General features: G+C 43.9%; 1 long non-coding RNA gene across 7 annotated transcripts in view; it reads left to right on the top strand.

Moving 5' to 3' along the window:
• The window catches only part of LOC111751632 (uncharacterized), a 185,396-nt gene that overhangs the window by 104,629 nt on the left and 68,151 nt on the right, over positions 1–12,616 (top strand). For 4 of the 7 annotated variants that reach the window (XR_002786755.2, XR_010317366.1, XR_010317367.1 and 1 more), the window contains exon 1: positions 8,220–11,584. This is a non-coding gene — a long non-coding RNA (uncharacterized LOC111751632). Of the gene's footprint in view, positions 1–4,826; positions 5,013–8,219; positions 11,585–12,616 lie in introns of those variants that run through there. The other 3 variants (XR_010317364.1, XR_010317368.1, XR_010317363.1) reach the window with 2 other exon arrangements.

The raw sequence follows: 12,616 nt of genomic DNA, 5'->3' as shown, positions 1-12,616 counted from the left end.
CAAGCTGAGGCTAAGACGCTATGAGGACTTGCACACAAATTTGTTACAAATTTTAGTTTATTTCCTAGAAGCCTTGGGGAGCCATTGAAGGATTTTAAGCAAAGGAGAGACGTGATCAGGATTTTAAGAGAAGACACTGGCAGCCTTTTGGAACACAAGTTAGAAGAAGGCAGGAGTGGAGATTAGTTAGGAGACCAATGAGCAAGTCTGATGGCTGGGACTGGAGGGGCTTGGGGAGAAATGGTTCAAAAGGGAACCTATGTTGAGGGGAAATTGATAGGCATGGGGGTGGATTGCACATGTGGCTGAGGCACGGGGACCCGGGGTGAAAGCAAACCCTGGAGGAAGTTTCATCGTACAGGGAGACTTCAGTGTCTTTTGAGGAATGGTGGGTGGAGGTGTCTTGAAAGAAGTGGCTATCAAGATATGGTGCTCAAGGGAGAGATCCAGCTTGTAGGCATAAATTGGTGAATCATCTGCTCTCATGAAATTGCTCCATGGGCATGGATGTGATTGCCAAGGAGAAAAAGGAAACAAGCAAAGTGCCTTAGGGCTTGGGGAGCGGAGGGGGATCCGTCAAAGGGGTCAGGAGGAACAGCCAGACAAGGAGAAGGGACACCAGGGAAGTGTGGCATTACTACAGCCAAGGAGAAAGGGAATCTTTGATTCTCTCCTCCACAACCCTCTCGGCCCCTTGGAAAATGAATTTATCACAAACATATCTTCTTCATCTGTAACGTGCTCTGGGGTATGAATGGGGCAACCTCAAAGTCAAGAAAGTCTCTGGCAAACTCATTTTGATTTGGTGGTGACAAGAAGAGCATCCAAGGGCTAGGGACAGATGTGGAGATACCTGTAAATGTTCAAGGCACTTTCTCTGTCTAGGGCTGTGGGCTATGAACCAGGGCCATTATAAAGAAAGGGAACAAGGAAGCCAGGGGACAGGAGATGGGGATCTCTTTGGAAATGTTGGAATTAAGAAGCCTGATTTGGGGGAGGGAGAGAGGAAAAGAGAATGTATGAAATTAAGGGGTGACAGCAAAAGAGTAGGGAAAGGGACAAGCTAAGGAAGAGGGAAGTCAGGGTAAAAGCAAGACCAGCTGTGAAGTCTTCTCTTCCAGACCCTAAGGAACTGGGGACTCAGTGCACTTCCCCTCAGAAGTTCCGAGACCTGTGCCCTGTTGGGTCTTGAGCTAGGCAAAAGCTCTTTTTCCTGGCATACTCATGTTTCTTCAAGAAGCAGAAGGTATTCCTGGCTGTGAAAGGTAAGAGAACAGTCACATGGCTGGGAGAGTAGAAAAAGGGAAACCAGTGAGGATCCCAAGATCCTGAGCCAACAGGTCAGGGCAGTGGCCCTGTTATTCACAAGGTTGACTGACTCTTGAGAGAGCATCTCTGAAGCCCACCTGCTCCCTTGCCCACCCTGGGCGTTTAACGGGCGTTCAGAGCATCAAAGGGGTTGGAGAAAATGGGCTGTGATGAGACAAGCTGAGAGAAGCTGGCAAGGTCATGTGTGGCCACGGGCAAAACTGGCCTCAGCAGCAGAGACTCCTTGCCACAGTCAGATCCCCTCCTCCTTCTTGGGCTAATGAGCCACAACCCAGGCAGGCAGGCAGGCAGGCAGGCAGGCTCCTCTTGCAAAGCACCTGCCCCACTACCATTTTCTGCCAGGCCACCCCTGACAGCCCCCTTCTGGCGTCACTCCTGGTGGAGCCCCATCCCAAGTAGGAGAGGCCCTGCCAAAGATGAGGCGGAGTCAGTGGTGAGGGAGGGGCGGGAAGTTATTCTCTGACCATTTGGGGTATGGCTTCCTCACACCCTTCATGCAAATATAAAATGTTGGAACAAAGAAGTAGGCTTTCAGGGGGAAACAGGAGGCTGGCATGGCCACCAAAGGAGGCTGCCATGGCATTGTAGGGATGGTTTTGGTGCGGTTCTCCCAGGACGGGAGCTAGTCCCAAGCCTCCAAAACTCAATTTCTCCACTTGTAAAATGGGATGGTAGAGTGGCCCCTACCTCCTAGGGTTGTTGTGAGGGTTACGTGAGTTAATTTACTTAGAGAATAATGAAAACAGCCAGACACATCACAAGCACTAGTTAACATTATCCTGATTCCCCTGGGCATTGTCCACTTACCTGAGATGTTCAGACTTTAAGGGTACAAACCACAGCTTCCATGATGTGAGCCCATTTTGGTCCACATGTGGGCTTTCCAAAGTAATGGTTGAAGAGTAATGATGTTAAGATTTGGTTTTAGGATTACATATTAGGACCAGTTTGGAGAGAGAGTTTTTTTTTTTTTTTGCAAGAGTGCTTATTAGAGTGGAAGGAAGGCAGAATGAGGAGCCAGAAGACCACAAGTATTTACTAGAGTGACTTCCCTATGTTAGGAGCAGTGCAGGGGAGCTGGGAATTCAATGGTGAACAAAATAGAAGTGAGACCAGCACTAATGGAGATGAAACTATGCTTGGAGGCAGACGATTTTTTTTTTTTAATTGCAAGTTATTAATGCTATTAAAAAAAAACCCGAAACACTCAGTAGGAATAACCATGTGGGGGTTAGCTACCTTAGGTCAAGGAAATCTTTTCTGAAGAGGTAACATTAAGTCGAGTGTTAGCCACCAGAAGGTGGGAACGCAGATGTTTGGGAAATAGGGAGAACAATCTGATAGAAGAGAGTTTTCTCCCTTGTGGCTCAGTGGATAGGAGCTACGGATGCTATCAAAATGTTGGCAGTTCAAAGCTACCAGCTGCTTCTTGGAAACCATAAGGGGCAGTTCTACTCCGTCCTGTAGGGTCAGTATGAGTCAGAATCGACTCCACGGCAATGTGGTTGGTTTCTTTTTTCCCCAGTTAGGCAGTTTTACACACGTCTGTGAGCATCCATTTCTGCATTTCTAAAAGGAGGATAATCATATCTACTCAGGTGGCCATACAGAGCTGGCGTGAGGATGGAATGAAAGGAAGCAGGCGAAGGGATTTGTTAACCACAGGCGATGTACAGACACATATTCTATTAGGACAGAACTCACCGATGATGTCCTCTCACTTTTTGTATTTATTAAATTTGATTGACAGGTATAACATGATAGTAACCCAGGAAGGTGTCCTTGGGAAGGGCAGTGGCTAAAGGGCACGTTTAGAAGAAATGATCTTGGAGTCATGAATAGCCATGCAAAGGAGACAAGGTTGTTGAACGGAGAGAAGTGGTGGCCCAGCTGAGCGTAGGAAGATGAGGAGGAGATAACTGGTTTTTGTAAAGCTGAGAAGCCAGAAAATGCTTTAGTGTGGTGTCGTTGGTGCATATGGAAGGGTTCAGTAGACACCAATCCTTCTAGGACCCATCCCGGGGAAGGTTATAATTGTGAATCTTCATCAAGCACACAGTCAGTTCCAGAAACAGAGAGGAAGACATGCTTTTCTGTGGGTGCTCCGAAATGTGACGTCCACCAGTAGATGCTCCACAGCTGGTGGAGGAGCTGAAGAACACTCCAAAGAGGAGAGGCTTCCATGGGAAGCACTACTGGGCGGTTCCTCTGCCATAAAGTGATTGGAGTGGGTGGGTTTACAAGCACATTGTGTTTCACTTGCACAGTAAAGCAAGAGAAGTGCTAAAAACGAATCCACAGAACAGCCCTCCTCTGGAAAGAAAGCCAGTCTCCCTGGGCTGGACAGAGGGGCACTGGCCATTGGTATGTTTCTTCCATTTGATCTGAAATTGATGGACTGTGCCATAGGGTCACTGCAAACCCTGGTGACCACTTTGCCAGTGTCTACAGTTTATGAATGATCTCTGCACTGGTGATTTTGGGAAAATAGAGGGAGAAAGAAACAGCCGGTTGGTAAAGGAATTGCCCACAGCTGGGCATAGCCAGGTAGCATCCTGATAAAGACATGCTTCCAACTGTACGTTCATCTCAGAAGGAAGCTCTGCAGTAAGCATTCTAGAGGTTCTCAAGTGACCTTCAGGTAAGTGGGCCAGGAGGGACCCCTCTGCAAGGGCAAAAGCTGGGAAGTAGGAGGGCCTGTCCACCTAGCAGGGGAGGGGCAGAAGGAGAAGGAACTGACTTTGAGATGCCATGGTATTTGGGCTTTCTGTGGGCCTGTTTGTGGCTATTTCCCTGCTCTATCTGAGCCCCACGTTCAGGACACTTTCAAAGGGGTTCACGGAAAACACCTTCTCAAGTGAAGTGAGCCTTTGACTTTTGGAATTGTAAATCTAGTCTTTATGAATGACTGCCCCCACTTAGGTGAAAAAATACAAAAGCCAGTTGCCATGGAGAATGGGATTGATTTCTACTCATGGCAACCCCATGTGTGTCGTAGTAGAACTGTGCTCCATAGGGTTTTCTATGGCTGATTTTTCGGGAGTAGGTCGCCTTCCGAGGCACCTCTGGGTAGACTTGAACCTCCAACCTTTCGGGTAGCAGCCGAGTACATTAATCATTTACACTATCCAGGAAGTGGGGGAACAAAAGAAGGCATTTAGGAGAGAAAAGTGTGGAAGGAGGCAAAGTAAATTAAGGCCCTGAACAGAGAGGGGGAGTTGAGTCGAGAGGTCAAGAATTCCGTGGAGCTGATTCCTGAAGTCATGAAGAATGACAGATTTATTCAATCCTGATAATGTAAGGAATGATTTACGTTAGTGGTAGTGATCACGAGGAAGGTCAGAGATGAACAGCTTATTTCTGCCTCATGCAGAGGGGAGGTGAAGCTGGATGTCAGATCAGAAACGCTCGGGCTTGGGGAGAGGCACAGAGATGGTGTGCCCAGATACCAAGGGTTTGGCCACTTCCTATTTCTTATGTCTCTTCTTTTCCACTAGCAGCCTTGATGCAAGTCCAAAATGCACTTCGAGGGGCAAAGACAAGACTATGAAGTACATCTAGGACTGCCACCCATTCAGCCATTGACCGTGAGGTTTTGGGTTTGGCTGGAGGTGCTGTTCACGGAGCATGACAACAGAGGGACATACTGCATCTCTGGAAAGGAGGACCTCATGCCGTGAGTGGTCAGTTCTCCCCAAAGGAATGGATAGAGCCAACCCAATTACAATTGCAACGGGATTTCTCTTTTTTTTTTTTTTTGAGGGGGTGGACTTGGTATTTATACAACCTGGAAAACTACTAATTGCTGTGGGGTAGATTCCGATTCTTGGTGACCCCACATGTGTCCAAGTAGAACTGTGTTCCATAGAGCTTTCAGTGGCTGATTTTTTAGAAGTGGATTGCCAGGCCTGTCTTCCGAGATGCTTCTTGGGTAGGCCCAAACCTCCGACCTTTCAATTATTAGCTAAGTGCATTAACTGTCTGCATCACTTAGGGGCTTCCGAATCCAAAAACCAAACCAAATCCATTGCCATCGAGTTGATTCCTACTCATAGCGACCCTATAGGACAGGGTAGAATGGCACCGTAGGGTTTCCAAGGCTTTAAATCTTTAGGAAAGCAGATTGCTACATCTTATTCTCGTGGAATACTTGTGGGCTCAAACTGCTGACCTTTAGGTTGGCAGCCAAGTGCTTAACCACTGCACCACCAGGGCTCCTCACCAAGACAAAAAAGTGTCCTCATTAGTTGTCACCATAGTGCAAAGGCTGGGATGAGGTTGTCACCAGTGAAGAGTAGCCTTGCTCTTCTTTGGTTACAAATCCCCTTTTGTTTCAGGTCCTGTCGTACTGTACTCAGCTGTGTAGTAGCAAGGTTCCTTTTGGTACTTCACACTTTTTATAGCTAGAACCCTGATATCTGTCAGAAGAAGGCTGTGCATACTTACCAGCTGTTGCTCTTGATTTTTTTTAAATGTATGAAGAACAAGGCAAAGCCCTTGACCAACAGCAGCGCTGGGGAAGCGAATGCCAATGCAGCCTCTCCAATGTCACTCTCACCTAACGGGAACAGCCTTCCTGCATTCTGGAGTTCGTCCCCCCTCCCTCCCTCCACAGCACAGTCACTCTGTAGATTACAAATACAAGCTTTGCCTTTGAGAATGTCCAGCAGTGCCTGTTTAAATGATTTTGCCTAATAAAAGTGACATTTGAAACCAGTGAGTAAAGTATAAGTCATGCGGTCATTGGTGCTGAAATCACCCAATCGTTTGTTTTTTGTGGGGGGTGGGGTGGAAATAATTATTAACTGCCTGTGTGATGGTGGCAGACTGGGCACTGTTCTTAGAGCTAACCAAAATCACAGCGTGTGAAAAAAATAAATCTTTGCTGTCTCAGGGAGCTTATAGGGAAGGGGACACAACAAACAATGAATATAAGTTTCAATTTATAACTTGAAGGGTGGCTAATGAAATGAAGAAAAGAAAATCTGGGAAGGAAAATAGAGACTGATTGTCTTAGTCATCTAGTGCTGCTGTAACAGAAATACCACAAGGGGATGGCTTTAACGAAGAGAAATTTATTTCCTCATAGGAAAGTAGACTAAAAGTCCAAATTCAGGGTGTCAGCTCCAGGGGAAGGCTTTTTCGCTCCGTCGGCCTTCTCATCAATCTTCCCCCAGACTAGGAGCTTCTCTGTGCAGGGACCCTGGGTGCAAAGGACACGCTCTGCTCCCGGCACTGCTTTCTTGGTGGTATGTCTCTCTGCTTGCTTCTCTCTCTTACATCTCAAGAGATTGCCTCAAGACACAATCCAGTTTTCTAGATTGAGTCCTGCCTCATTAACACAACTGCTGCCCACCCTCCCTAATTATCATCATAGAGGCAGGATTTACAATGTATAGGAAAATCACCTTAATACCAGGAATCATGGCCCAGCCAAATTGATACACACATTTTTGGGGGGACATAGTTCAGTCCATGACACTGATGAAAGTAGGTGTGCAGGTGATGATTCAGGAAGATGTCTTGGAGGTCACATTTGGACAGAAGCCAGATAGCCTTCCCCATGGGGCTACTGGGAAGAATGCTCTGGGCAAAGAGGGTGAAGCAAATGTAGAAGTACAGTGGGCAGATTGGATACCCGAAGGGGGCCATTTTTTACACCTCTGCTTCTATACTGCAAAATTATTGTCAATAATTACATAATAATAATAATTTTCTTGATTTATTCTTTAGTTTTAAAGCGATTTTTAAAACATATATATTTCAATTTTAAAGAAGTTATTCAAATTCAGTGAAATATTGCCTAGTGGATTTACTGCACATATTTGCACTTAAAAAAACACACTGCACCTTATAGCTCACGCTGTTTCACTGTTTTGAATTTTAAACATGGATAACTCCAAGCGGTCACACTGAGTGACAGAATTGAAGTAACTCAAGTTTTGATTCTTTGACTTTACAATTACATTATTTTGTATTTTAAATTTACTGTCAAACTCAGATAAACTCAGGCATATATAGTGGTATAAGGATGAGAGACAGGAAATGCACCCAAGGGAAGCTCAACTGATTTTGAACCATTATGATCTAAACTCTCAAATATGTATAGATGAGTCCTGGTGTGTCGAGGGTGCCCACATAACTGAAAATTTTCTCAATTCCATGTGGAATACAATGTTTATTAAAAGATAAGTAATAAATATGTGCTAAGTTTTATATAAATTATTGAGCTTTAATTATACATATGGAGTCCCTGGGTGGTACAAATGGTTATCACATTTGGCTGCTAACCAAAAATTGGAGGTTCAAATTCACTCAAAGACACCTTGGAAGAAAGGCCTGGTGATCTACTGAAAAACAAGCAATTGAAAACTCTATGGAGCACAGTTCTACTCGGACACACATGGGGTCGCCATGAGTCAGAATCCACTAAATAGGAGCTTGTTACTGGTTTTAACTATATATGTTGAAGTTTAATCTTATATATTTTATACGTATAGGTAGTCCCTGACTTGCGACGGAATTCTGTTCTGACGACTTCGTCATAAGTCAGTTCTGACATAAGTTGAGTATCTTTTTTTTTTTTAGTTTTCATTATTATTGCCTTTTATTATCAGTCTCCTTACAAATCCAATTTCTTTGTCTTTGGGGATTGGAAACATTACATATAAACTTACAGATACATTTTAATACATAGGTAAAACAAACAAACAAAAACAAACCTGTTGCCGTCGAGTCGATTCCAACTCATAGCAACCGTATAGCAGAGAGTAGGACTGCCCTTTACGGTTTTCAAGGAGTGGCTGGTGGAGTCGAACTGCCAACTTTTTGGTTAGCAGCTGAGTTCTTAATCACTGTACCACCAGGGTGCCAATACATAGATACAAACATTAAAAAAAAAAAAAAAAAAAAACCACAAATCATAAAAATTTGCTCTGACAAGAAGAGTTGGGTGACGCTGGCATTTTGTCAGTGGCAGAAGTAGCTCCACTTGCGGATGTTTCTGTATCTGAATCATCTCTGGGAATGGGAATGGCGTTTCTAGTCAGAAATTCAGTGACAGATGTCTGTATGGTCCTTTTGCTTTTTCTTCATGTATTTCTCAGTAATATCTCCCTGCCCCCCAAATCTGCCTATCGACCTTAGCAAAGTGACCTGTATTTGGGTCCAAGATGACAGGCAGTCGAAGCCCCTGATTTAGTTTAGAGAACTCAATCTATATGGCAGCGTTTTGTCCAGTAAATCATAAAACTGGACATGTGCAAGTGAACATCTGAGAATAACATCAGCAAATTACACACTGAAACATTGAATGTAGTACTTATTACTAATGATAAGAAGTACAAAAAAAAAAAAAGGACAGTTGTAAGTGCGGCTCGTCATAACATGAATACTTAGTAAGGCAGGTAGTACCTGTATACATATTTAAAATATATTTAACTGCCTCTTATATATTTAAATATATTTTAAATAATATGCATTGAATATATTTAACATACATAAATGTATATACTATTCTATATCTTTTTAATATATATTATATATGTGTGTATGTATGTATATTTAAACCTGAACTGTAGTCTCAGCAATTGTTTAGTACTTGGATCATCAAAAGATTTTCAGAGGGAGAAGTATTTTATCAATGGCATTGTTTAGGACTGTCAGCACATGGTGGTAATAAAAAGCAGGCCAACTTTTTGAAAAATTTCGTACTTACAAAGCCAACCTTTAATGCTGTCACTGCCCTGTTTTTGGTAGACCACTAAGCAGGAGACTGACTGCTTCTCCTGTCTGAGGATTAAGAGGTCAGAGCCCAATCGAACGCACAGGATTTGCCAGGGGATTGGATGGGAACTGTGCAAGAGCAAATAACTCCTAGGTTTGCAGTGTGCACGAATAGAACGAAGCTGCTATTTACTCAGATGAGGAGGAGTGGGAAGGAGTACAGTTTTGTGCAGGGACTTAAGAGGATGGTTTGAACATGTCAGCTCTGGGATGTCTATTAGTCATGCAAGCGGAGCTATGAAGTCGCCTGTCAGATCTGAGAGCCTGGCATTCAGGGGAGGTCAGAGTTGAAGATTTATATCTGGAAACTATTAGCACGTGGAAGATATCAAAGCCACGGCAGTGGCCGAGAAATCATGGAGACTGAGGTAGAGAAGGCAAAGCACTTGGGGACTGAGGCCTGGGCACTCTGTTGTTTAAAGCGGGACTTCGAACCAGTTCTTTCCAGTTTGGTCATGGCTGAGGAATCGAAATCAGAACAGACTTGAATTTTTAAAATTTGGGTGAACTGAAATGGGAAAAATTACAAATCGAAGACCTGCTAGAAATCTAGCCTTCCTCTTAGAAAACAAGGGCAGCGTAAGCTTTGCATGGCACCCAAATATCTTGCCCGTCACATTTTGAGAAGAGTTGGAAACAGTAGTACTTCGCTCAAAGATGGCTGTGGAGCGCATGGCTTTGAAAGTGTGTCACTCTCCACCGTCCTGCCAATAATCCGGTCGCGTGCATCAGGCTCCTGAAGAGGCTCACTAGGCCTCTTCTGAGTCTCCCATTGCACGGCTTCCACCCGCTAATTTTTCCCATTCCAGCTATTGTTCTGGATCACCCAAATTGTAAAAATTCGGATCTGATCCAGTTTCTCTTCTTTGGCCGTCACTGAACTGGTTCGAACCGGTTCAAATCCCTGGTTAAAAGGCCAGGAAGGTGAGGAGAAGCCGGCATAGCAGATTGACAAGGAACAGCAGCTGGGGAAGAAGAGAAACAAGTGAGAGTGGAGTCCTGGAGGACAAGTGACGAAGATTCCCAGGAGGCAAAGCACTCAACTGTGTCAGATACTGTGGACTGATTGAGATAAGGACTGAGAAGAGCCCACAGGATTTGGCAACCTGGTGGTCTTTGGTAATATTGACAAAAACTATCTAATTGGAGTGTGAGGTTTCAAGCATGACTGGAGTGGGGCCATGAGAGCATAGCAGCAGAGGAAGAGCGTGACAGGAATAACTCAAGGATTCATTTTATGTAAAAGAAAGCTGAGAAGTAGGGTGGTAGCTGGAGGGACGTCTGGAGCTAAGAGATTGTTGTTGTGGTTGTGTGTGGTTGTTGTGATCGTTATGTGTGTGAGTGTGTGTGTATGTGTGTGGGTTTTAAGATGAGAGATATTTCATCCTCTCATCTTTACGTTCTGGTGGGAGGAATCTCACAGATAGGGGAAAAATGATGATGCTGGGGAGAGAAGACGCCTGCAGGAGAAATGTCCTTGAGAAGCTGAGAGGGGTCGGGATCTAGGGCCCAAATGGAGAGGGAGGACAGAATGGACAGGGGCAGAGTAAGGGTGTTGGTGGATCTGGCCATGGGACTATACAGAAGTGCTCTTCCAATTGTTACTGTTTGTTAATGAAAGAAAGGACATCAGCTGAATGTGAGGAAAAGCAAACTTTTTGGAGGTTTGAGGATAGAAGAGCAGTTGTGACAGTCATCAAGGAGAGCTGAAAATGAATGGGCTAGACTATCAGTTGTTAAAATGTCATCTGGGGGACCCCTGACACCCTTTGGGGGATGTTCATCATTTGCCTGATTCTCTCTCATTCTCCCAGGAGTTTACAGTGGAGTTTTTCAGAGGCTACATGATGTGTGATGACACCATCGCTCTGACAACTACTTTATTTTTACGCAAATAACGACCCCTTCTGCCTTTTTTTGTTGGCCATGCCTCCACAACCCCTGCCCCCCAATGTATTTTTGTAAGCGTGCTATGCTCATTTTTTTTTTCTTTTGCAGCTACCTGTGGAAGAGGATTGGTATGGCATGCCTCACAGCGGGAGGGCGCGGCCAGCAAATATATGCAGAGGTCACACGTTAGTTGTGTAAAAATACAATGATGGAATGTGAACTTGTCAATTCTTATGCTTTAACAATTTGTTTTAATTTCTAATTCAGTAACTAGCCCATAGCTATAACCCACATAAACAAAAGCTCTGTGGGTCCTCAGTAAATTTTGAGAATGTAAAGAAGTTCTGTTCTAGATAGCAGAGAAAAAGGAGGAAGGAATTGTAGGGCACAGACTTAAGGTCCTACAATAGGTTTTTAGTTATGACTGAAAAGTAAGATTAGTAAACATGGTTTCGTATTTTTCTCTAACCAAGTTCAGTTGCCTAACTGAAGCCACAATTGGCTGTAATTGTGGATGGAGTATTGCCAGTTGAGAAGAGAGTGGAGAAGAAGCAAGGAACACAGAACTAACTCACACTAGGTAAAGGTTTCTTTGGCTTCAGTGAGCCTCCAAGCTCAATTCAGCGACTTCCTCTCCCTTCATGGACCATATGCCACCCTCTGAATTGCTGAAATACTCTATGTATCAAATTAACCTATTTTAATATAATAATCATACTAAAAATATTTCCATTTGAGTAAGAAATATTTTTCTAGAAAATTTCATTCCTTTCAATTTTTAAAACATTTGATTTTTCAAATCTTTGTATCCATAGCTGCTCTTTCTCATCCCTTGTACATTTTCACTTGTTTTCTTGCTGTTGTTAGATGCTGTCAAGTTGGCTCCAACTCGTAGCAACCCCAAGTACAACAGAATGAAATTCTGCCCAGTCCTGTGCCATTCTCACGATTCTTGATAGGTTTGATCCCCATTGATGTAGCCACTGTGTAAATCCATCTCGTTGAAAGTCTTCCTCTTTTTCGCTGACCCTCTACCAAGCATGATGTCCTTCTCCAGAGACTGGTCCCTCCTGATAACATCTCACCGTCCTCTATTCTAAGGAGCATTCTGGCTGTACTTCTTCAAAGACAAATTTGTTCTTCTGGCAGTCCGTGGCATATTTAGTATTTTTTGCCAACACCCTAATTCAGATGCATCAGTTCTTCTTCAGTCTTCTTTGTTCACTGTTCAGCTTTTGAATGCATATGATGCAATTGAAAATACCATGGTTTGCGTTAGGCGAACCTTAGTCCTCAAGGTGACATGTTTGCAATTTTTTTCTTGACTGCTGCCTCCAAGGGTGCTGATTGTGGATCCAAATAAAATGGAATCCTTGACAAATTCAATATTTTCTCCATTTATCATAATGTTGCTTATTGGTCCAGTTGTGAGGATTTTTTTTTCCTTATGTTGAGATGTAATCCATACTGAAGGCTATGGTCTTTCATCTTCACCAGCAAGTGCTTCAAGTCCTCTTCACTTTCAGCAAGCAAGGTTGTGTCATCTGCGTATTGCAGTTTGTTAATCAGTCTCCCTCCAACTGTGATGCCGTGTTCTTCATATACCCCAGTT

This window comes from Loxodonta africana, chromosome 13 (genome assembly GCF_030014295.1).
Source record: "Loxodonta africana isolate mLoxAfr1 chromosome 13, mLoxAfr1.hap2, whole genome shotgun sequence".
In the NCBI taxonomy this organism is placed as follows: Eukaryota; Metazoa; Chordata; class Mammalia; order Proboscidea; family Elephantidae; genus Loxodonta; species Loxodonta africana.
This window is presented reverse-complemented; position numbering and strand designations above follow the sequence as displayed.